The sequence below is a fragment of the Leptosomus discolor genome, chromosome 13, assembly GCF_034619465.1.
Source record: "Leptosomus discolor isolate bLepDis1 chromosome 13, bLepDis1.hap2, whole genome shotgun sequence".
Classification (NCBI taxonomy): domain Eukaryota; kingdom Metazoa; phylum Chordata; class Aves; order Leptosomiformes; family Leptosomidae; genus Leptosomus; species Leptosomus discolor.
The window spans coordinates 1,619,529-1,642,245 of record NC_141403.1 but is presented as its reverse complement, the minus strand read 5'-3'; the positions used below and the strand labels follow the sequence as shown (position 1 = coordinate 1,642,245).

At 43.4% G+C, this 22,717-nt stretch overlaps 1 protein-coding gene across 1 annotated transcript in view; it reads left to right on the top strand.

Moving 5' to 3' along the window:
• The window catches only part of CDH2 (cadherin 2), a 111,986-nt gene that overhangs the window by 52,170 nt on the left and 37,099 nt on the right, over positions 1-22,717 (top strand). The window lies entirely within an intron of this gene.

Sequence of the window (22,717 nt, the reverse complement as noted above, 5' to 3'; positions counted from 1 at the left end):
TCTCTTCTGTGAATTGTACTTAGCTGTGTCTTTAGCTGAATAGGAACTTGTCAGACTTGATGTTATGAATATTGCATTAGAGGAGAAAACCACTTAATTGTTAATGTATAGTTTATTTGACATGACTGAGTTTAAGCAATGATTTACCCTCAACTCCATGAGTTGCACACACCTATAATTTGGAAGATTGTTGATTGTAGAACTAGCGTTCCTGTTGCTTCTGCTTACCAAGCCGTTGTGCACACAGTCAGCACCTGTAATATTTATTACATGCCAGGATTCCCAGTTTGCTTTTCTCCCCCCATACATATTTGCTGGATGCTAGAGCTTTGCACCTCTGTTGCCTCCTGTACCGTAAGGCTCTCTGTGAGCATCAGTGGGAGCAGGGCAGAGCTGACAGTGTATAATTTTAGTGAAGTCCCCTCTGCTTTGGTGACACAGTCCCACAGCAGGAATAAAGGCTCGTTTTGAATTTTTTTTTTTTTTTTTTTTTTTTTTGCATCTGCACAATAGAAAAGGGATTTAGCTGGAGAAAATGGGGAAGGGATATAATACACAGGTTTAAGAAGAGTAGGGGGAAAACGAGCTAGAGGAAATAATGTTAAAATATAGTATTAAGAGCCTGCTCTGATGGGTTTGAAGTGATTTTTTGCTATTTTGGAAGCAGATGACTAGGTGAAGCAATCCGTCACAGGTACCTTTTTACTAGCATCCCCTACCAAATTTTTTATCCTGCCAGTTTCCACCACAGGAACAGCATGGATGTGAATACCAGCTAGAGCTATAAAAGTGATCTTAGCAACAGGAGTGTAAAACTTCGGTATTTCAGCTGCTGTAGGAATCCAGAGGGGTGTTAACAGCTCGGGACTGCATCTCCACAAGGACTTATACATAACGTCCAGTTCAAAGCATCGAAGTAGTCCTGTTGACTGAGAGTATTTGTATTCATACAAAAATGATTTTACTGGTCCAGGCTTTGCTTTCCAGTCCATCGGGCAAATCCTACAAATGACCTCATGGTGATTTGTATCAGCCAGGGCTGCAAAATACACTTTTTGATTGCGTGGTATAATGCTGTGTATGTTTACGTTACGAACGACATTCCTTTGTGATCACCCTTTGTTCCTGGGATTCCCACTTTATCTATTAAGGTGAAGGTTTGGCTTTGGAAAATTGGAAAATTGGAAGCAGACCTGCATTTAGAATTGTATCCATAAACCACGCAGCCCTTAGTGCTGAAGTCTAAATAAGGAACAGAATTCCTGTAAAACAGTAATGGAATCAAGTGGCTTCTGCTGGAAAGAATGAGGAGACCTGTTCTACTTAGTAATAAAAGTTTCAATATGTTAGTCTGCAAATATTTATTTTGGACATGGATCTTTTGAAAATTTAGTCCATTGGCCGCTTATTGCTGATACAGAAACATACAGAGGTTTGTTGTCCAGATGTTAATAGGTGCAGAGAGTTTCGTTCTCTTCTTTGAGAAGAAGAAGTTCCTTCCAGAAAAGGAACAAAGAAGATATTCTAGGTTCTAGTGTTTACATTACGTCCCTTTTTGTTGGTTTTTGTTGTAGGAGAACGCAGTAGGTGGGTCAGTGACATTGGGCAGTCTGTGTACGTGAGCTACACAGAGCGCAGACCCTTAGCAAAAGGTCTGGCAAACTGAGCTGCAGTGACGCTCCGGAGTTGGAGCTGGGGCAGAGGGGAATGCTCTCTAGGGAACGAACCTCTAATTTGCTGTTTCCCAGCTTGGCTGTGGTGAAGCAATTTTAATAGATGTCCAATCTGGCATGGGCACAGTGGAACAATTCAGCTATCAGTAGAAGTATGTTATCTTTTCAACTGCACCTGGCTATAAATAGATGTGGTAGAAGATCTTAATTATAGTTTGCCTGAAAAGTAGGGTTAGAACTTTACTTTTTTTTTTTTTTTTTTTTTTCCTGGGAATCGAGAGGATACTTTTGTGTGTGGTTTTGAGGTTTTTGAATTGGATCTAGGGAAAGGTTAAAGGGCTAGCTAAAAGTTTCCTTGCCATGGATGTACATTATGGTCATTGTGCAATTGTTTTACCAAATGTCCGTGGGTTTGATGTGTAAAAACATCTAGTGCCCCAATTCTGAGCAGCGTTTGAGAGCATCATCTAAAAGAATGAGGTAGGCTGTGGGTGGGTATCCAACCTGAAAAGTGATTTTGATGCAAAAGCAGATGTAAGTGCCTAGTTTTTTCATCCTCTGCTTGCTCTGCCTGCCTGTAGAATGTGTCTCCAGTGCAACATTGCAAAGTGGAAGCTCCTGTTTACTGTAGGAATCTCGCATAATATTTCTTCCGTTTATTTTAGAAATGGAAGTGGATGGAACAGTGATGTTGTATCGTGTGTTCTGCTGTGGTGTGGCTGACGTTTGAGGTATACTTTACAGAGGGGACAGGATTCCTGGATTTTTTTTATTTTTTTTTTAGCCTTGCTGAAATCCCAGGCTCTCCAAATGAGACTTATTCTGTCTTGATGATGTTTGGCCTGGTCTGGATCTGCCTAAGCTATGTGATGCCTGAAAAGAGATTCCAAAATCCATGTTGTGGTATCCAGAAAGAGTTTGATTTTTGATGGTCACAAAACCCCACAGCTGTTGTCAGCAGTTCAGTTAATACAATATACTGTTCGGCATTTAATGGCAAGAGAAATGGGCCAAAATCAAGAGAGATGGTGATCTTAATGCTGCTTTGTTGCGCAGGCAGATCTGATCTGGAAATACGCCAGCAGCAGTTGATCCCATCAGGTTGAGTGTCTTCTGCATCATTTGACCCAGGTTTTCTGCTATTGCCAGCCATAGTTCTAAGAGGGCAGCCATCATCTGCTACAGACCCATAGTTTTACATAAAGATGTCAAGAGGTCTTCTAAGACGTGATGATGGTGGTGCTGATTATTCCAATATCCCTTTGTCCGGTACCTATTATCTGTCCGTTTTATAACCCTTCAGAACAGACTGGGAAGGCAAGGAGTTAACCTCTATCTTCGCATAGCCTCACTCCTTCCTCTTTTTCAGTCCACTGTACAGACAAAAGAGAGGAGCAGCCTGAAAGAAGAGGAGGTTATGATGTGGAAAATTATCAATTTCTCCCTGTTTGTCTCATCTTCACCCATCCTACTGTCAGTCAGAACTGAATGTTGATATATCATGCACAATTTTTGGTGTACTCACAGAATTTGGAAGTGGGCCTATAAAAGTCAGCAGCCCATGAAATCAGGAAATGTATGAACGTTGATGCAAGCAGGCAACCTGTGGCAGGTTGAGACCTCCCATCTTTTTTTGGTGAGACGTAGCTTCAACTCCTGCCCTCTCTTTGCAAGTAACAGTTGGTATCACACCAGTCCTGCAGGAGGTTTAGATGGGGAGACAGGGAGCCAGAGCCCTTGCAGCATGTGTATTTAGACTTGTGTTATCATACTATCCAGCTAGACCTAAGTGTTGGTGTTTAATTCAAGGACTGATATGTGCATGTGACAGCGTGTATCTGAAGCCAGTGGTTACTGTGGTTGTCATGGCATCCTCTGATGTAGGTCTGAATTACATTATCAGTGAAAAGTACTGCACATTGAAAAGATCCTTGTACACGGTGCACATATTGCAGCGCAGCGTAGGAGAGGTCCATTCAAACCGAGTGCTGCTTCATGGTAATAGAATTCCTCTCCAAGCAGGTTAAAGGGGGACCAAAATTACATGGTTGGCCTATCTCCTCACAAAGCTAGGATGTGACGGAGCTTGGCATGGTTACACGTTACAGAGTTGCAGGAGTTGCTCGGTAGTTGGAACAGGAAGGGTTCACTGTTCATGGCCTCTTGAAGCTTCCACTGAAATTCTTCTCCGTGCACATGTCAATCACACCGAGCTAGAACTTGTTCTCGTGGTTACAGCCTAAATGCCACTGGCCGTCCCTCTGCCAGCTGCTGGAAACTCTGTGGCTCTGTTGCCTCCAAAGCACGCTGCTGGATTTCTGCCTGCAGTTTGGAAGGAGCCCAGCCGAAGGCCACTTGGATCAACGGAGAGAGTCCCCCGAGCGGCTCCAGGGCCCTCGCACGAATGGGGCGACACGGCTTGCTGTATTTCTCGTGCAGCCCCTGCGGTGGAAGGGTTTGACGCTGGCGCAGAGCTGGACATCCAGAGCGAGCACCCGTGAGTCTCGCTTGCTGGAGCTGCCCTGTCGTCCCTTCCCGGGGATAAAGGGGCTGCATGAAGCGCCGTCCGAGGCCAGCGCGGATTTCTACCTCACTGAGCTGCTCCTGCTGCCAGCATTCCCTGCATACCCGTCCCAGGGAGGCCCTCCTCTGTAAACTCCACATGAAAGAGAGCAGACTAAAAAGCCTTAGAAAGTGCATCCAGCTTTTTGTTTCCTTTGTCAGCCATACAGTGTGTCCTGGTGTCTCCACGACAACCATGTCTAAAAGGCTGACTGCATCTTTCACTGCTGCTCTGTAGTGAGCCTGCCGTGAAGGCCAACCTCTAGCCGGTTTTAATCCGCGAGTTTTCTGGGTAGTACCGAAGTACTTTATGTGCTTGCTTCGGTTTCAGTTTTACTGCAGAAATTAAGCCTTGGTTATCAGTTTTAAAGCTACTATTTTGGGGTTGTCCCAGCTCGTCTTTCTTTGAATAGTTGTAACGAGCAGTTAGGATGTTCCCAGTAACGCCTGCAACAATGCTGGCTTTCTCTGCGTTTCAGGCCCATTCTGCGTCTGATAATAGATGCCTTCCTGCCGCTGAATAGAGATGTACTGAGTCTTGTGTTCTGCGGGCTCTTTGTTGCCCATGTGTGCCGCGTTCTCGAGTGACTGCTGGTTTCAAATTTAAGTTTAGATAGTCAAAATACTTCACGGTTTCAGGATTTCTGTGTAGTTGTCTTGTCAATTTGCAGATTTGCAGATGGGGCCGTGGGATCATTCGGTGGTACGTGTTCTCTGAGCAGCAACATGGCGATCCTTCTCCCGTGCTCATCTGCCCCAGGACCGCGGCCTCTCTGTCCCCTTCTGTGTAACGTACTTCCCTGCCACTTGCTTAGAGAAAACTGGTGACGAAATATGGTTTCAAGGGCAATGTGTGTTGCTTCCCATGAGGTCAGGGGCTTTGGGAATTACAGTTGTTCTGTTTGTGTACAGTTGTCTAGGAGAAGCTGGATCTAAGACTGGTCTCTTTTGGCTAAAGTGAAGAGTAGGTAAAGATCATGTAGTTATTTGTGTTTTATAGCTGTGACAGTCAAGAACACCACCCCACCCCTGCAATAGGTCTTGTCAAGGTAGTTGGCATGGGTATATGTAGGAGTAAAGCAAAAGTTTTTCCTGCTGTCACTTTGAAATGGCTGAGACCCGTATGGTGAGACAAAAGAAAAAGAAATACATTTTTCTCATGGCAAATTCCAGCCTGAGTGGTGGCAATTTTGTTCTATTGGCAACCTCAATGTACTGTAAAAATATATAGATAAACGTCTAGATAGATAACATTTATGTACGTGGGGAAATCTTTATTAAGGATCTTTTGTCAGTTCTGCTTGTATTATATATATACCTTCAAATCCATCTCGCATCCCGAAGATGCTGCATCCATTTAGTGTTTGTGTAGATCATTAATTTATTTGTATGTCAGAATCCAGTATCTTAAAGATAACCTTGATTTCTGCAAGCGTTGTGTTGGTGTAGTTGAAAGGACAAGTAAGGGCTTGCCTGCAGACAGTGGGGAAGGAGTGGCGCTAACCAGTATTAGTGGAACGAAGGAGAGCAGCCCTTGGGGTGTGTGCCCAGGGCCATACCGACCTGGGCAGGGGCATTTCCCCGTTGCCTGCGTGTGGTTGTGGGACCAGTCACATACTCCCTTAGCACTGGCTGTTTAGAAGGGTTTCCTCTGGTTTTCTAGCAGGGTCTCTGCAGAGCAGCCTAATTGAGGGGCAAGGGGATATTCTGTCAGGGAGCAGGGAGAGTGGGACATGCTTCATGCTTTGTCAGACTTGATTCCGCTGCCCCCCCCCCCCCCCCCCCTCCTGTTAGCCATGAGAAATCTTAGGGAGAGCCAGGGGAGCAAATCCTCCATTCAGTGGAAAGATTCCAGGCATCAGAAACGGCGTCGTAGCTCCCTTTCATTTCCCCGGGATGCAGCCTGGCGGTTCTCATGCATACCAAGCTCTCCCAAATCAATACCGGTGCACAGAGCACAGAGAGGTTTCTGCTATCTCCTTGTTTTCCTTTAGCACTTTCTTTGCAAACGCAGTGACTTCCCTCTGGAAAAGCTGGTCTTTGGCTGCTGATGGTTTATTTAGTTATTAGTATCCATTTGAGATGCCTGTCCAGGAAGGTTTTGTTTAACTTTCAAATGAAATCACAAGTGAAAACTCATGCATTTGTCTTTTTCTGTAGCAGTCTCTTCATTTTTTCCTCTCTTGCCCCATTTAAAGTGGGTATAAATAATACCAAGAATACTTTAATGCTTTCAATCTTTGGGTTTTTTTTTTTTCAGAAAACAACATGAACTCAAATTTCCAGTAGCAATTTTAACAGAGCAGTGCAGTAAATAAGGCCTGGAACTGGGGGCACGACATTAACAGGCTATGGCTGGTGGTTCAGGCTTTTCAGGTCTTGCTTAAGTTCACCCTATATTGTGGCTGCCCTCCTTCAGTTGTTCAGTTGCGCTGTAAATCACTTGTTTCATGTCTCTGTAATGTTTTTAGTAAATTGGCTGATGTGGGCATTGAGTTACGTAACGATGAAGACCTTGAAACTATAATTAGTTTTAATCTACTGTGCATTATCAAAATAACCTATAAGACAAAGCACTTTTCTCTCGGTTATTGTTGGTAGCTGCATTTAATAATCAGAATTTATAATCTGTTAAATTTTTAATCATTTCAGAGTTTCGTGTTAAATGAACATTTTTGTTTTGAAAGGTGGATTGTTCCTTTCTGTAGATGGATCAGTATTAACCAAAGTCACCTTCTTACTCTTCAAAGAATGTAATATTTTACAGTTGACTTCAGTTTTAGGAGTTTTGACAAAAATTGCACTTTCACCTAGATAAGGGTTAGGGGGGAAAGATAAAATGATTGTTCAAGGTTATTACTGAAATTCCCTGTTGTCACCATCTGTGTTGTTACTTCTCATCTAACATGTGATAGCGGTGCAGCATAAACTACATAATGGCCCATAAATAAACTTTAAAAATCCATATTTCTGTTTTTATCATTGGTAATGCCTGTTTGTGGGCATGTCACTTAACTCCTGCCAAGCTGTAAATAAAATTATTTTTCAGCCATTTATTGCTCCCTTCAACTTGCCATGCGAATCTTTAGCCCAAAAGAGATTTTTCTCACAAGGAATCTGCGTGGCATTGCGTTTCCCTGTGAAGGTGAGGGCAAATTCTTGCTCAAATTGTAAACCTTGGCAAAAGCAGCTTGCTAAATACCGAGCGTTGGAGGGATTTGTTTGCCTGCGTGTTGTTTGCTGTTGGACTGGCATGCTGAATAATCTTCCTGGACACGTTCTGTGGAATAATTGGGGCGGGGGGGAAAAAAAATACCACCGTGTGCCACAAATAGCGTACCACTTGGCAAACTTGATAAAGAAACAGACCCAGGACTTGGTCTGATTTCCCTAGACACCAGTCAAGTACAACTGCTTTTATAGCTTTCACTGCCCAAGGCAAGCTGGAAAGAATTACAGCCCCTCCTAGTCCAAAGCCACTTGCACAGTAAACAAAATCGTCACTAAACAGTTTGCTGCCCTTGATGTTTTGCTGACCTGCGTGACCCGCGTCCTGCCTGCAGCCACCTCGCTGGAAAACTCGGGGCTACATTTCTGTGTCGTTTGAGGTTGTGTTCCTCGAGCTGTGGGTTTGTGTGTCAGAGCATCGGCTGAGGAGGGGCTGAGATGGCCTCTCTGGTCTGGACAGACGGAGCGCTGCAGCAGTTGCAGGAGGAGTAGAAGCTGCTTGTGGTCAGGCTCCGGTGGTGCCTGCCCTGTGCGGGGTGAGGCTGCCCGGCGCAGCCCTGGCAGCAGTGGTGGTGGATCCTCCTCTCCTCTCATCCTGCCACCTCTGGTTGGCTTCTGCACGGAAACTCCTGGTTGACCGGGAAGGGACATTCCTCGGGGTCACCCAGTAAAGCAGCGTTAGTAGGGGCAGGGGTAGATGCTGTCCCCCGTTCCCTGCCTCCTTCACTGGGCAGCTTTTGCTTACCTTGTTCTGTAGGAGATGCCTTTGAAGCCCCCAAGTTTGCTTTTCTTTGAATTTATTATCCATGGTGAGGAAAGGAAATAGTCGAATCATAACTACACGCGCCCAATGTTTGTGAGCAGGGGAGAAATGTAGACTTGGCTGTTGGTCCAGTGAATGTAACAAAGTGCTGTGTCAGGAAACATAAATACACCTTTTAAAAACTCGGTGAATTTAATTTCGGAAAGCAGCAACATTTTACAGCACAGCATTAAACAGTGTCAAAACTGCGTTTAGTTTTGATGAGCCAGTCTTCTAATTCAAAGTTACATACATTGGTTGGCTGGGCCTTCTACATGTATCCCGGGCTGACATGAGAACAGTGAAGGACAAAGCCTTCCTTCTTGTATGAATGAAAAACCCCCACGTCTCAGCCTTCTGCAGTTGGTGACCACAACCAAGAAAAGTATCAAATATTAATAAATATTTTTAAAGTGAAAACTGCCGCCTGACTGAAAAGACATTTAGTAAAGCTGGGTCCTTTCCGCTTTCATCTGGAAAAATGACATAGCACTTCTATTCTTAAAGAGCCAGTTTTCCCTTCAGGTCAGTGAGCACTGCAGACTCAGCTGTGCTTTTGACCTGGTGAGGCTACAAAGAGAGAATGGTCCCATTTGACAAGAGAGGAAACTTTTACATGACTCATACTCATTTATATATATTTTTAATAAAAAGAAGAAGATTTCTATACATAGTTTAAGTGGTGACAGGTTTTCAGGACAGTGTTTTGAGAGTGATGTTTTTGTTTTCCTCATTCATTTTTTTGATTACTCAGTATTACTTTCCAGTTTTTCTTTACAGACCTTTGTGCCGATTCCTTTGGGGAAATCTTCTGAATTTAGGTCTTGCCTGTTGGTTAGAATGGCTTTAAGAATTGTTTCTGAGTCTTTTGTAGAAACAGCATGAGTTACGTTTGCTCTTCATCCATCACTAACATCTCTAGTTGTGATGGGGAGAACACACTTCACAGAACAGTGGAAAGAAGTGATTTGTCCCGTGTTGTTATCTCCTCAAATACCGTGTGGTAAGCCGTCCCGGGTGAGGGAGATGCATTCCTGAAGGTATTGCTGTTTGTCTTGGCTAGGCCACCTGCATCACGATTTTGGGAAGACCATTGTGTCTCAGCTACCTTTGGAGCTGAGACTTTTTGTATTCTCTCTTCATCTTTCCCGTTTGGGTGAATGACAGAAGAGATCTCACTGGCACCTAAGAGGCAAGGACCTACATAGCAATAGCGTTGCCCTGAACGACATGGACACGTTTTATGGCAAACACCCCTTGGAGACATGTAGTTGAAAAACGTGAAGGCAGAGAATCAGATTGTGCCGTACGTAGATGGCAGGTTAAGAAAAGACATGGTGGAGACCAAGTGTATTAAGGAAAGGGAGATTAATTAGTAGTAAAACAAGTTAACATTGCAATACTTGGCAAAAGAGCAGGAATCTTGTCGGATCTGAAGGTAAGCTACAGTAAGAACAAAGCTGTGCAGCTCTACGCGAGACAGCTGAATGTGATTTGTAAATAGATTGAATGCAGTTACTGATTTTTATCCCGAGGGCTTTTTGAGTACCACAGATAAATCACAGTTGCATGACTAAAATATCAGATGTCTCAAGTTATTCTGTTTCCTTGGTCTTCAGAAAGTTGAATGGCAGTATATAGGAGTTATGGAAAAAGCATGTAGATTGGTGACACCAGTTTTTTGGACATCGATAAGTTATGTTGCACATCAAAAGCGACATCTCCGCATTTTTAAAAGAAAAAGCACTGTAGTGAACTTTATTAAAATGTTAACTTCTAATAAAGAACAGCAGCCACGTTGTGTGCTTGTAAGCCAAAAGTCTTGTAATTTTACCCAAATGCCTTTCTCCATACCCACGTTACTGTATGTAATTAATTTGTGGCATCACTTATGTGCTCCTTGGTCATTTTTCTCATTTGTGACACTACTAAGCATGAATCTGTTACGATTTTCACATGAATATTATTAATGACATCATAGTCTGTTGCCTTCTGTAACATCCTTAAGTTATGTACACAGTATTACAAGGATTATTGAAAATGGACACGACTTCTAAATGGAGTTCAGTTTTCAGTGCCCCTTGGCTTTCCCTTGGCAGCCTGTCAAAGCAAAGTAATGATGTCTGGGTGCCAGTATTTTAAAATGTAGCTCAGATGTTTAGTGTAAGGTCAGATCTGTTCCATGGCACTTGGTGCCTCCTCCTGCTGCTGGAGAAGTCTGCAGAAATCCCCTTCTCCTGGGAAGGTGAGCTTTAGATCCCACGATCCGAGCCCGGAGAGGCAAATGGAAATACCGCATCGCTCCTTTACCGTAGGCATTGCCCGACGTCGTTACTCCGGACTCAGCGCTCGGCGGAGGCAGCTGCTCCAGGGATTATGCTGCTTGCTAACCTGCCTGATCACCTCGCCCGAGTGGGGTGCCCCAGCCCCGTGGACGCCCTCCACGGGGCGGGAAGGGCTGCCGTACCCCCTGTGAGCAGCCTCCCCAAGGCAGCTGGGGGCGCGCGAGGCCACGTCTTGTGGACGGTGTCTTCTGGAGAGCTGCGAGCCCGGGTTTGCAGGCTCTCGGGCCGTGCTCGTTGGGAGCCGCCTCCCGAGGGCCGCCGAGTTCCTCACCTTTAATGTAAAACGAGGTCGGGTGATGTGGATCTGGGTCCATCCTCCCGTTGCAGTGTGCACATTTTGATAGGAAGGAGGTGGTAGTGGGGAACACCTGCGCTGAAGTTACCTGAATAGAAAACACTGAGCCTCGTTTTCCTTTTGTTTCGATTTTCAGGGTGTGCCTATGTGAGGAGACGGGGCGTTTGTGGCCTTCTTTGTGTTGGTTTGGCTTGGGTTGGGTTTTTGTTTGTGGTTTTCAGGGGTGGAGATTTTTTAATTTTGTTAGGTTTTCTTTTTTTTTTAAACTTCCTAGACCACAGCTCTGAACCCCAGTGAAATAGCTCCAAAACAGCTTTGCAGAGTGTGACCCCAGTCCTTGCCCGCAGGATGTGGAGTGGCCAGAGCTGCGTGCAGATGGCTGTCAGTTCCCTCCGACGTAGGTGGGAGGAGAGAGCGGTTTTAGCTGCTGCTGCCGAACATCAGACTCCCAACATCTGATGACAGGTTGCTATTTCACGCTCTGCAGTTTTGTTTCAACAGAAATTCAGCATGTTGTCTCGCTGGATGACTTTGTCTTCTCTCAATAGGTGAAACTATTGCATTTATGGACCAAAAGCGTTTTCATATGCACACAGAGACATGTCTTGCTCATCGTAAGTGTCTGAGATTTATTGGAGAGGAACCGCACATCATGCACCAGGAAAGGAAAGAATTTTGCCATGAGTAACTTTCACAGTCATTTAGATAGACCATGAATCTGCTTATATTAGCTATCAAAGTGCAGCATTTTGGTGATCTTTGCACAAGATGTTCATGATAATGCTTATCCTAAGGAAAAATCTCTGTGCATCAGCGGTCATTACCGTAGGACACACTGGGTAGTATTTTCAGAAATACATAGCAAGTGTAGCGTGGCTTGCTTTATTCCCTTTGCAAAGTGGCGCTGTTTTGGGGGAGAGGAAGTGAAAAGAGATGTTTGTTCTCATGAGTGAATGCCACAGGTGTCTTTTCAGGGAATTCAGACATTTGAGGAAAATTGAGAGGAATGCAGATGGCAGCTGAAATAGCCATTGAAATGTTTATTACAATGGGGCTTTTCCACTCGGATTCCTTTTGGAAACAAATATTTAGTATTCTGGTAAGCAGCGCGAGGAACGCCTTCCTATTGGAGTAAGACACTACTTGGGTTTCCAAAGGCAAATCTAGTTTAATTTTTGTGACGCATTGATTCTGCAAGTTACTGCTGAATGTTTCTGTTATCGAGGTGCTTAGACCGTGCTTGATCCCTGTAAATGTTAGAAGTTACTACAATTTTCATGTAGTACCTAGGACTTTCAGTCAAGGATCAGTCCCATTGTACTGATGGCTGTAGGGATAATCCCCAGACACTTCGCAGTCTGGGCATTTGGAGGGTGATGCTGTGTAATCTTTACTGAGCAACTTAGGGTGTCGTGACTAATAACTGAAAAATCGAGACTGCGTAGAGTACAAAACCTCGCTGTTTCTCAGCGAAGTACTTTTCACTCAGACAATAATAGGTTAATTGCCACATCCAGAAATTAAGCCTAATGATTGCCTTTAGGAGCCATTATCACATGTGGGGTTCTCATTGCAACATTTATAACTGTAATCTTTGGTCTCAAAGCTCGTGTAACTGTTCAGCCCAGCAAAAGGGTTCAGAAAGGTAACATCCTGCTCCCGTCCTGAGGCTTTGCTAAAAGGAGGATTTTCAGATCTAGTTCAGTCAGTCAAGCCCCTGCCATCTTCAGGCGTTATTCCAATTTGAATGTCAAGTGTCTTGTGGGTTGCGCTCCGAAGGCCCACAGGAAAGTCTAGACAAGAAGAAAAAAGAAAGTTGCAGTTACCATAGGAAGCCTATCTTCAAATATATCAAAAGATCTGTTCTTTTTCTCTTCTGTTCTTCTGCGGCCGGACTGAACCACGATTGTTAAATGAGAGTCTGTTCAGCCAGGTCTGTCTCTTACCTGTTTCCACCTGGAATAAATGGCATAAATTTGCACAGTACTGTTTTGGCATAGGATCCTAAAGGATGTCTTAATTTTGCAGTGGCTGTATTGAAAGTTACCTCTTGAATGAATTCTGCCTCTATTGCTCTCTTTTGTCTGCATATTGTATCCGAGGAGTTTATTTTTTTTTTCCCCTTCCTGTATTAACCCAGGTACCATGTTGTGCTGCTGTCACGCTTGCCCGCATTTGGCAAAGAAAACAGTTTTTATCAGTGTTTTTTTCCTAGCGTAACACCTTTATATTCCTGTCAATTTTATAACTGTCAATTTGAATTTAAGTGGATTATTTGAGCTTTGTAATTTTGTAATCCCTAGGCGAGATATGCAAAGAATGGTAAATGTTCTTGAGGAAAGTAACATCGCTCAAATTTTGACTTAAACTGTGTCAGCTGTACACAAGTGACTCATGTGGGTCACGTCAAAGAGTTAGCACTACGTAGTGCAGTCAGACATGAAGGGATGATACTTCTTCTGCTGGCAGCTGTTGTTTATCTGACTTACCTGCACCCAGGTGGACCTTAGATGAAATGAAATAGTCATTTGAAAAGCCCCAAATCGGAGGTATAAGGCTATAGCTCAGGCCCAAGGAAGCCAGCTTTCTCTTCCTCGTTCTTTTGTGCTCTTGAGATTTGGTGACGTTGCAACGAGGGATGGTTTTCCTCTCATTGAGAATATGGTTTAGGTTATCAACTAAAAGTCATGCATGATCATCTGGAGCATTCAGCAAGTGCCAGTCACTAAAGAGTATTCCAGCACTGGATTATTTCTTTTTTTCTCTCATCGTTGTACTTATTTTAGCCCAAGAGGAGAAACGTGTAAAATACGTACAAATTACTCTTTGCTGCTGTGTGTACAGGACTTGAAGGTTTCACTGTGGTGCTGCAAACTTCTGGGTGAACTTCCATGGTCAGCAAGGTCAAATGATTCCCTGTGTCTGTCTAATTTGTTGAAACAGGGTGGCTAATACTAGTGCTCCTTCGTTTATTTCTAAGGTATCTACGTGCATTTGTTGCATCTAGGGTGAACTGAGGTGTGTTCAGACAGATGCTATAACAAGCTACTGAATGAAAACAACCCCAGATGATAGAGGTACCTTCAAGGATATGAAATTAGGCATTTTCCTGCCAGTTCTCTTGGTATTTCCCCTGCTTTAATGATTAATTAATTCATGATTAATTAGCATGTCGCCTTTGCTGTTGTAAATTATGAAAGCTATACATAGAGGGAGAGAATACCCATTTAGAGGTTACTTTCACCCACAGGTACTCCCTTATAATAGAGAGCCGTATCGCCCTGGCTTTCCGAGTCCTCTGCTTTGTTATGGGAAGTACTGCTGTGGGCTGGCTGTGAAACGCTGTATTAGCCTGCACCAGCCACCAGGTGCTGGTTTTGATTTTTAAGGTCAGATATCTGTATTTAATAATAATAACAACAACAACAACAATAATAATAATTAAAAAAAAAAAACATGGGGTTTGACTAAATAACATTAAACTGTCATGGCCACAAGTTTTCTTCTGGAGGCCACTGGACATGATCCAGTGATAGTATAATCCCTGGGATTTATGGTTTTTATTGCTATCTAACACATTAGTGTAAATTCTGCTAGGCTGTCTCTGCTCCTCTTCCACCCCGTTCGGCTGCTGGTAGGTTTTATGCCCTTTTTTGATACAAAAGCACAGTGCTCAAGCAAATAGGGTATTTTTTCACCATTATCCATTTGCTGAGGTAATGAGCACCGCTGTGCTACAGGGTGGTTCTGCTTTGAGATGGCTGTGCTTGCTGTTTGCTCTGGGGATGCTGGTGCAGTTGTGTCCGTGTGTCCCATGTCCCGCTCTGCTGGTGGGGACGTTTTCCAGGCTCTGCCTGGAGATGACAGAGTTCATCTTCTAGGAGAAAAGCGGCAGGCCGAGCTGCTGCGGTAACTTAAGGATGACTAAGGATCTTTAAAAAAATCATTACAGATAGTCGCAGATTTGGAAAGTTAGACCTTCCTGTGCCCAGAGGAATGACTGTGGGGGAGAGCCAAAAGCCACCAGTGTGGGGCAGACCAGACAGAAGAAGGAAGGCGAGAGGTAAAGCAGCGCTGGTGTTTCTGGAGGGTCATCACGCTCAAAACATGCGCTGGTTTGTGAAGTTGAAGAGCAACTGTCGGCTTTCCCTGTGCTGCATCCACAGCCGTGCAGGAGGGACTGCAAAACGTGCCTCCCGGTGGTATCCTGGGGTGTGCAGCAGAATAAGGAATATTAAATGGTCCTGCGGCTGTTTCAAGACACCTTTTGTTTAAGTGGGAAGCGGGAGCGTTGGCAGGATCACTGCCATTTGGTCAGAGCTGGGAATTCTGTTTGTTGCAACGCAGTGCAAATACAACACTCACTTCTGCCGGAGCAGGCCTATAATTGAATGAGGAAAACCTGTCACTTTATTTTGCGGTATTTCTTTTCATGGTGAGAAGTGGCGTCTAGCCGAAATGTGATACACGCCTGGTTCTCCCCTACGTTCTGTTGTTGTCCCTAAACCCCTGTTCGTGCGGGGGCTTAAGCCACTGTGGAAAACTGCTGACCGGTTGGGTTGGTGAAGCAGATCATCAGCTCGTTGGGAAGCGTGCACCCATTTGGTGTTGCAGCAAGGCCTGGCTCTGCACAGAAACTCCAGGAGCCTGCATTTTTGTTTAGTGATTAATTAGTTTATTTCTTTAAAGCCAGCCCTCCAGTGACAGGCTCTTTCTGCCGAGGTGTGCTTGAAGCCTGGGTTGGCGACCTGAAATTAGTGACGCTTCAGCACCTCTGCCCCTCTGTCAGGAGCACAGTTGAAAGAGGGGGCAGGGAAATGGGAGCATCAGGGAATAAAGTAAGTTTAAAAAAATCTAGAAAATGGAACACCTAGAGAGAGGGGGAAGAGGAGGAATAAAGAAGAAAGGAAGAAGAGCTAGAAAAAAACCCTAAAAACCTGAAGCCTAGAAGGACTTTGGGCCGGGAACAGTCAGCAAAGAGAGCATATGAAAGCATCTATTCTCTGTTCTCTCTTTATGGCTAACGAGGGGGGGCAGGAGGGGAGAAAAAAAAGAATAAGCTAACTTTTAAAACATTTTCTAAAGATAGTCTAGAAGGCAGAGGTGCTTATCTAGTTTTTACTAGATCTTTAAGTCATTACTGTAGCAATAAAGCTGCCCTTTAATTGCTGCACCATAATTGTAGGTATTTGTTTCTCACACTGCTGAAGGTCACATAAAAATGAATAGAGGTAAAAATAGGTTTGTGTTAAGTGCCTGAATTTTGAAACTGTTTTGAGCTAGCTATCTGCAGAGACAGTACTTTCCCTTTAGTCTCCTGGTTTGACTGTTCAGTAGATACATTTTTTTAATTACCAAATTGGATTTTAGCAGGTGTAGTCAGTTGATGCATTATGGGTATAAGAGATTAGTGTTTAATCCTTCTTTTTATTACTGTGTAGATTGGTATACTTGGGAAAGTATTAAAGGTGTGTTGCGTACTCCAGAGTGCAGAAATGACATTTATTACCGAGTTTTCTTTCAGCCAGCATCATTTAGAAAAAAGCTGGTGCAGAACTCTGCAGGGGCCTGTAGGCTCATCTGTAGTGAAACTGCCTTAAACAACACGGAGTAGAGGAAAAGGGAAAGAAACCTTTTTGTGCTTTGAAACAAAAGCAATTGTCGAAAGATAAGTACTTCCCCTTCTCGAAGATGCTTATTCTCTTTTTCTGCATTTTGTTTTTTCTACGATAAAGACAAAAGGGGTGTCAAAGCGCAGAAGATCTTTGTGTCAGTGAGCGGCAGAGGCAAGGCCTGAAAAGGATCAGTGAATCAGATATAATTTGGACTCTGTTTGAGATACCAGTCCTGTGTTTTGCTGATGGCTGGTATTCCCGCTCTGAAAAGCTGCAGAGGCATTTCTGTCGAATAGAAAGAACATTATCCCCATTTTCATTCTGGCATGCCTGCTACGACTTTGTTCTGTAAACAAAGAGGATTATGGGAACTGGAAACTCGATGGCGTGTTGTTAAAGAGCTGCGCGAGTCTTTCCCTGTGAGTACAAGAACCGGACTGTCTGGTGATAGCTACCTGTGAAAGAAAATACTTCAAAAATAGACCTTAGTGTTCGGGTTAGCAGGGTTTGTGAGGAGAGAGCCCTCTAATGTAGGACAGAGCATGAGCTGGGCTACTATTTCCCAATTGCACCCTGCCACAAAATACTTGGGGAAAAAAAATCTCAAAATGCAATTGTACAAATGAAGAATGAAAAATATATGCTGCAGAAGTAGGGAGAGGGAGGTCTCTGTCCGCTGTCCTGTTGTGTAGGCTGCCAGATTGCTGTGAAAGCATGTTCTTTTAGGAAACGTGCATATTTATCTGTCTAGAACTAGCAGTCTGGGGAGTGGGGCAGGAAAGGGAATTGCATTGAATGTGCATTAGTTTCAGTAACTGCACAAACGATTTTTACCAGCGTATTGTACAACTTTCTGTACAACTTTACAGCTTCTCTGCAGTAGGCTACTCACTTAGCATCTCAATTCCACAGAGTAAACTCCTGTATTAGTACTAGGTTTTACCTAATGCCTGCTGCAGATCACTGTGAAACTGCTTTCAGTTAATGAAATAAGTGTACAGTAGGAATTAAGCCATAACTCTTGCAAATCACTTTTCCTTTTAATTATTGTTTTCCTAACTGAATAGACAAACAATTAAACAAACAGTACAGCATGGAAATGTGGAAAGTTAAGCTGCTCTGAGTCAGATCATGAGACACCTCAAGTTGGTAAATAGCTTGAATGTGTCCCCAGTTTTATCTCAGTTGAAACTTCTTGGTGTGACACTTTTTTTTTTTGCCCCTCTTGTGAGCTTCATAGCCTGGCCTTCACTTGGCACCAGGCTGTAAAGCTTGTGAAGTCAAGTGAAAAGAGGGATTGGAAGCAAATGGCCATATTTAGCCCTTAGTAAGTGGCAAAACTCCAGTTGGTTTCGTGTGACCTGCCGAAGCGGCCTTCTGCGCCGCGTGGGCTGGGGTGGCAGAACCCGGTGCTGGGCACAAAGGCAGAGGTTTCCAAGAGCAATCACTGAATTAGCAGGCTTGCCTAAGCAGCTGCCTTTTGACAGCCAGGCGTTCTTTTGAAGTGTCACAGGTTGGTTACTCCAGAAGAGCTCAAAATGAGTAGTGCTTTGAGATTTTTTGGAGGGTCTGGAGTATGGGATAAACTACAGTGCATGACTATAAAAGTGGAAAAGAAAAGGGGATTAGAAAAATGACTAGAAGAACCTATTAGAAACAACACTGGTGCATTGACATCTCTCTAAAGGATATGAGGATAAATTGAATTATAATACAGGTAGGAAGATGCTGTTGTCTAAAATAACCTGATTATATTCCATATTTACTTTGCATCAGCAATTTCTGTTGCTAATTTTCTCAGCTTACAAGTGAGAACAAGACATTTTCCTGCTTGCTGTAGACCACCCATGTATCAAAAAATCAAAAATTAAATACTGTTTTTAGGCTGGTCTCAGGAAGTTCTAGAGTCAGACCCACTTTAAAAGTGCTGCTGGCGATGGGAAAGGCGAGTGAGAATGTAGTTCAGTTCTTTGTGGTTGTAATGGTCTACCATGACGTCAAACCCCCGCTTCTCTCAAAGGTTGTCCGTGATTGTGGTAAAGGATGTCCCGTGGGCATTCCGCATGCCGCTCCAGCAAGCCATTAGCCGAAATAGGAGCATGTGCACGCTGTCAGCAGGACCAACAGGTCGCCTTACAGATACAGAAGTAACCAGTCTAATAAATTACTAGTTTATATAGCAGTTAATTTTTAAGTGTGTTTTAGTGCAGTTTTCTCCAGTTTCTCTCTCTGAAAAGTAGGAAGACTTATTAACTGCAGCGTGTTCTTGGAGAAGGCGGCGTGCAGATAGCCGGACCGTTTGAGCAGATTGTTTTCATATCATTTCTCATCCTGTCAAAGGTAAAAGTGGTATCTGGCAGGTAGCTGGTTGTAAGCTACTTTCTTATTCTCTTTATTTTATCTGCTGCAGAGTGACCTGAGTGGATTAGATCTACCTGGGTTTTGCGTTTTATTGCTCTAGTGCGTGTGTTGTTAGCCCTTGCAATTCGGTGCCATCTCCCTAACGTCCTCTAGGTACGCCTCCTGCTTGAGGTTGGTGCTTAAGCATTGGGAATAGCGTTCAGGAGGAGTAATCCTGTGTCAGCAAAGGAAGGAACGTTTTTGTGTGTTTGCACACACGGGGGTGTTACCTAGAAGTGAATCGCCTATTTTCAAGTGCAAAAATCCAGATGGCAATCTCAGAGCAGCTGTCTCGGGGTCAAAGCGAGTAATGAAAATTCTGTCTTAATATTCTGTATTGTACATGAATATGTTCATGAAAAATGGATGTTAATAGTATAGCTCATTATATCATTCTATGGTCAGCCCTTGGGTCAAGTAATTGCGCTGCTATTTGCCCAAGACAAAAAAGAGCAGAAGCGGGCTGTCAAGGAGCGCGAACCGGCATGCGGAGGTGAAAAAAGGTTTTTATTGTCTGAGAAATGGTTCCAGGTACCTGCAGATTACTAGCACGGTGCACGAGGTTAGACATGTGTTTTATAGGTACTGTGAATCGTTCATCTCGTTAGACCCGAGTGTGAGTGGTGTAGCTCTCCAGTGCGCTTTAAATGAATTTGCGTGTTTAGTTCTTAACGTTTTGTGCACGACACATGTATGCAAATGTTGTAATTACTTCCATGCAAGAGTGTTAACTTGAAAGCTTGCTCTAATACCACAGAGCTGTAGATTGTCATTTTAGACTGTTGTAGTCACAGACATCCTCCTCTTTTCCTTTTTAATAGATAATACTTGTCTTGGTTTCAGGACAAGAAGAAACTTTCGGATTAGGATACTAATGGTCTTTTGTCTTAGGGTCTAATGTTTAATAAGAATCATATGCTAATATTAAGTACAATTTTTCCTGTGTTTAAAGACCCTGGTTTTTTAAATCCTCATGCACAGCCTTATTTTGAGCATGTGAACTAATTACATTTACTCCCATGCTGCGTATTACTGCGCTGATATGACCAAAGGTAGCCTCTTTAAAACCAGAGTAGTTATGTTTCAGATTATGATTGAATACTTCCTAGTGCTTTCAAATAATACACTTGTTAAAAGCAGGTACTTTCCGGAAGATGCAGAAATACTCAAAAGAGAAATATTTAAAAGTCCACAAGTTCTTTTTACAGATTGAGAGATACTCACATCTGATCATTTATGCAGAGAGTGTTATTAAAAAGCAGTAAAATCAGATACTTCATTACTCTTTCTACTGCATATAAAGTGCCTAAGATGCTGCACAGTATATCTAGTTAGCCTTTTTTAAAATGAAAAGAATCCATATGATTACTCTGTCAACATGAAGTGACTTTCGGAAAGGAAGCCTCCCTTTCGTGCGGTTGTTAGAAAGGACATGGTTGGTATAAACAGGCATTAATCTTGGTGAAAAAAAATTTCCTGTAGCATTTTTGCAGAAATCTTTGCCTAAAAACCTACAGTCGGAAATCGCTTGTTGTTCGAACCAGTTGAACACTGAAAAATGAAGCAAAGTGATCTAAATCGAATTTACAAGACTGATAACCGTGCAACTAGGGGGAGAGTAGCTACTGCACAACCTGTACTCTGTCAAGGGAATTTAATTATAGATGGTTATATTTGAGTATAATTTGTTAATGTGTGCTCCTTGCAAAGGGAGAATAATTCTCACAAAGCATTGACAATTTTATACATTTTTACCAGGATACTGTCAAAGGAAAAGGATTTTCATTGAATTTCATAATGTACAGTCGCCTGGAGGAGGAATAGCAATGAAGTGGCTAGCAGGGTGGGTTTTTTCTTTCTTTTTTTTTTTTTTTTTGGCTGCTGGAGTCTACATGTAAAGAGATGGGGGAAAGAAATTATCTTCTTTATTAATTTGAATATATATAAAATGAATATATTATGTTACTGTGCAATAGTTGGGAAATAATTTTTTATAAAATATTGTTGTGATATCTTCGTCTTTTGGACCATAATGACTGTAAGTCATTTTAAATTCCACCTTTTTGCAAATCAGTAATGATCAAAGTTTAGATTAATATTAATTCTCTTTCCTGCTCCCTCCTTTTCAGAAGTAAGTCTGAGCAGTCAGAGGTGAATCTGGCCCGCTCTTCGTCCTGTTGGTCAAGACACTCTTTTAAAGAGCAGATTTTGAGAGCAGCTGTAGCTGAGATGAGATGTCAGCAGAGGCACGGAGCTATGGGTTATATTGCTGGCTGGGCTTTTTCCTTAGTCTCTTAATGTGAGCTGTTTCTGACTGAGAAAATTTTGTTTGTGAACAGCGATGACACTTGGAGGAGGCCCAGCTTTCTCCATGCCTGGGGTATGGGTGGTCTGTGCCTCCGAACCCAAGTACTAGCAGCTTTGTTTGGCAGTCCAGTCGTTAAGTTCTTAAATCATTACATGTAGTGACTGTTGAGTAAACTCCTCCTGGACACCTCTATTTTTGTGCTAAACAATACACAATGTCCAGCTCTGGGGGCTGGGTAATCAGGGTTACAGAATGAGGATTGTGCTAATGATTCCTGGGTGCTGGTGTGGTTGTTTTAACTGGCAGGTTTATGTTGTTGGCTTAGAATCGTGCGTTTTCTCAGTTGGCTGTGGCGTTTCAGTCCCAGTAAGCTGACTCAAGCTGCAAGGCTTGGTGTTGAAAAGAATGGGAGACCAAGGGGATGGTCGGCATGTGGGAGCTGGACCTTCTCTGCCTGTCCGTTTTCTCCTCCCATGTGGACAGCAAGCCAGAGGTTCTGTCACCTTCTCTCAACCTTTCAGACGTGGAGTCTGTAGATCCATAGGAAAGGAAGTCCCTCCCGTGTGCTTTGTGGCACAGCAGGTAAGAGGGACTTGAGGAGCAATAGGGGGACTGCCTGGAGAGCGACACGCATTAAAGCTGGGTGTCTGTTAGCATTTCGGTGAAGCACTGTCACTGCTAGTGAGGAGGGAGGGCCACGGGAGGAGCCCTAACGGTGCGGCTTCAGCCTTTTACCCGGGCAGATTTCGGGTTTGTTCGTCCTGGGTTCAGTGCTTCGTGGCCACGGCATGCTCTTCTCCCTGGGGTGAGGCTGGCGTTGCACACAGACCTTCAAGCCCTGCGAGCCTCCTGGAAGGAGCAGTATCCCTGCCCAGCCCAGAGAGATCAGTGTTGGGCAGGTTGACATTTTGTTGTTGATTTGGAGGAGTGCTGTGCTTTGTCACATTCGTGTGCCTGATGGACCCTTGTAAAGTACAGTCTCTTCTGTCAGGAGAGAGCAAGTGAGGGATTCTGGAGGGTGCAGTAAGGAAACAAATTTTACGTGTCATCTGAACGTCGTCTCGGTCCTTGAAGTTCAAATACAAAAAGGTACAGTTATTCTCCACAGTACCTTCCTGAAAACAGTGCGTTACAGAAGAAAGCATATGATGCATGACATTTAGTAGTGATTTTTCTTGAGAGGGACCTTTAGCTTTTGAAGCTAAGTAGTTTGTGCATGGTTTAGCACAATATAAAAAGTCCAATAACAGAAATGAGGCATAAAGCCTCATTTCATCTTCATCTTCAGTATGTGCTTTTCAGCACAACCTTCATAATGATGTTTTGCAACTTCTATTGCCCATACAATCAAAATACTTCATAATGCTCTGGAAACATTAAAGAACGATCATTGGGGAAGCATCAAAGAACGATCACTGGTTATAAAAGCACGCTTGCGTTTTTAACCTGCTGTTATTTGCGGTAACCCAGAAGAGAAGTGGTAGTGAAA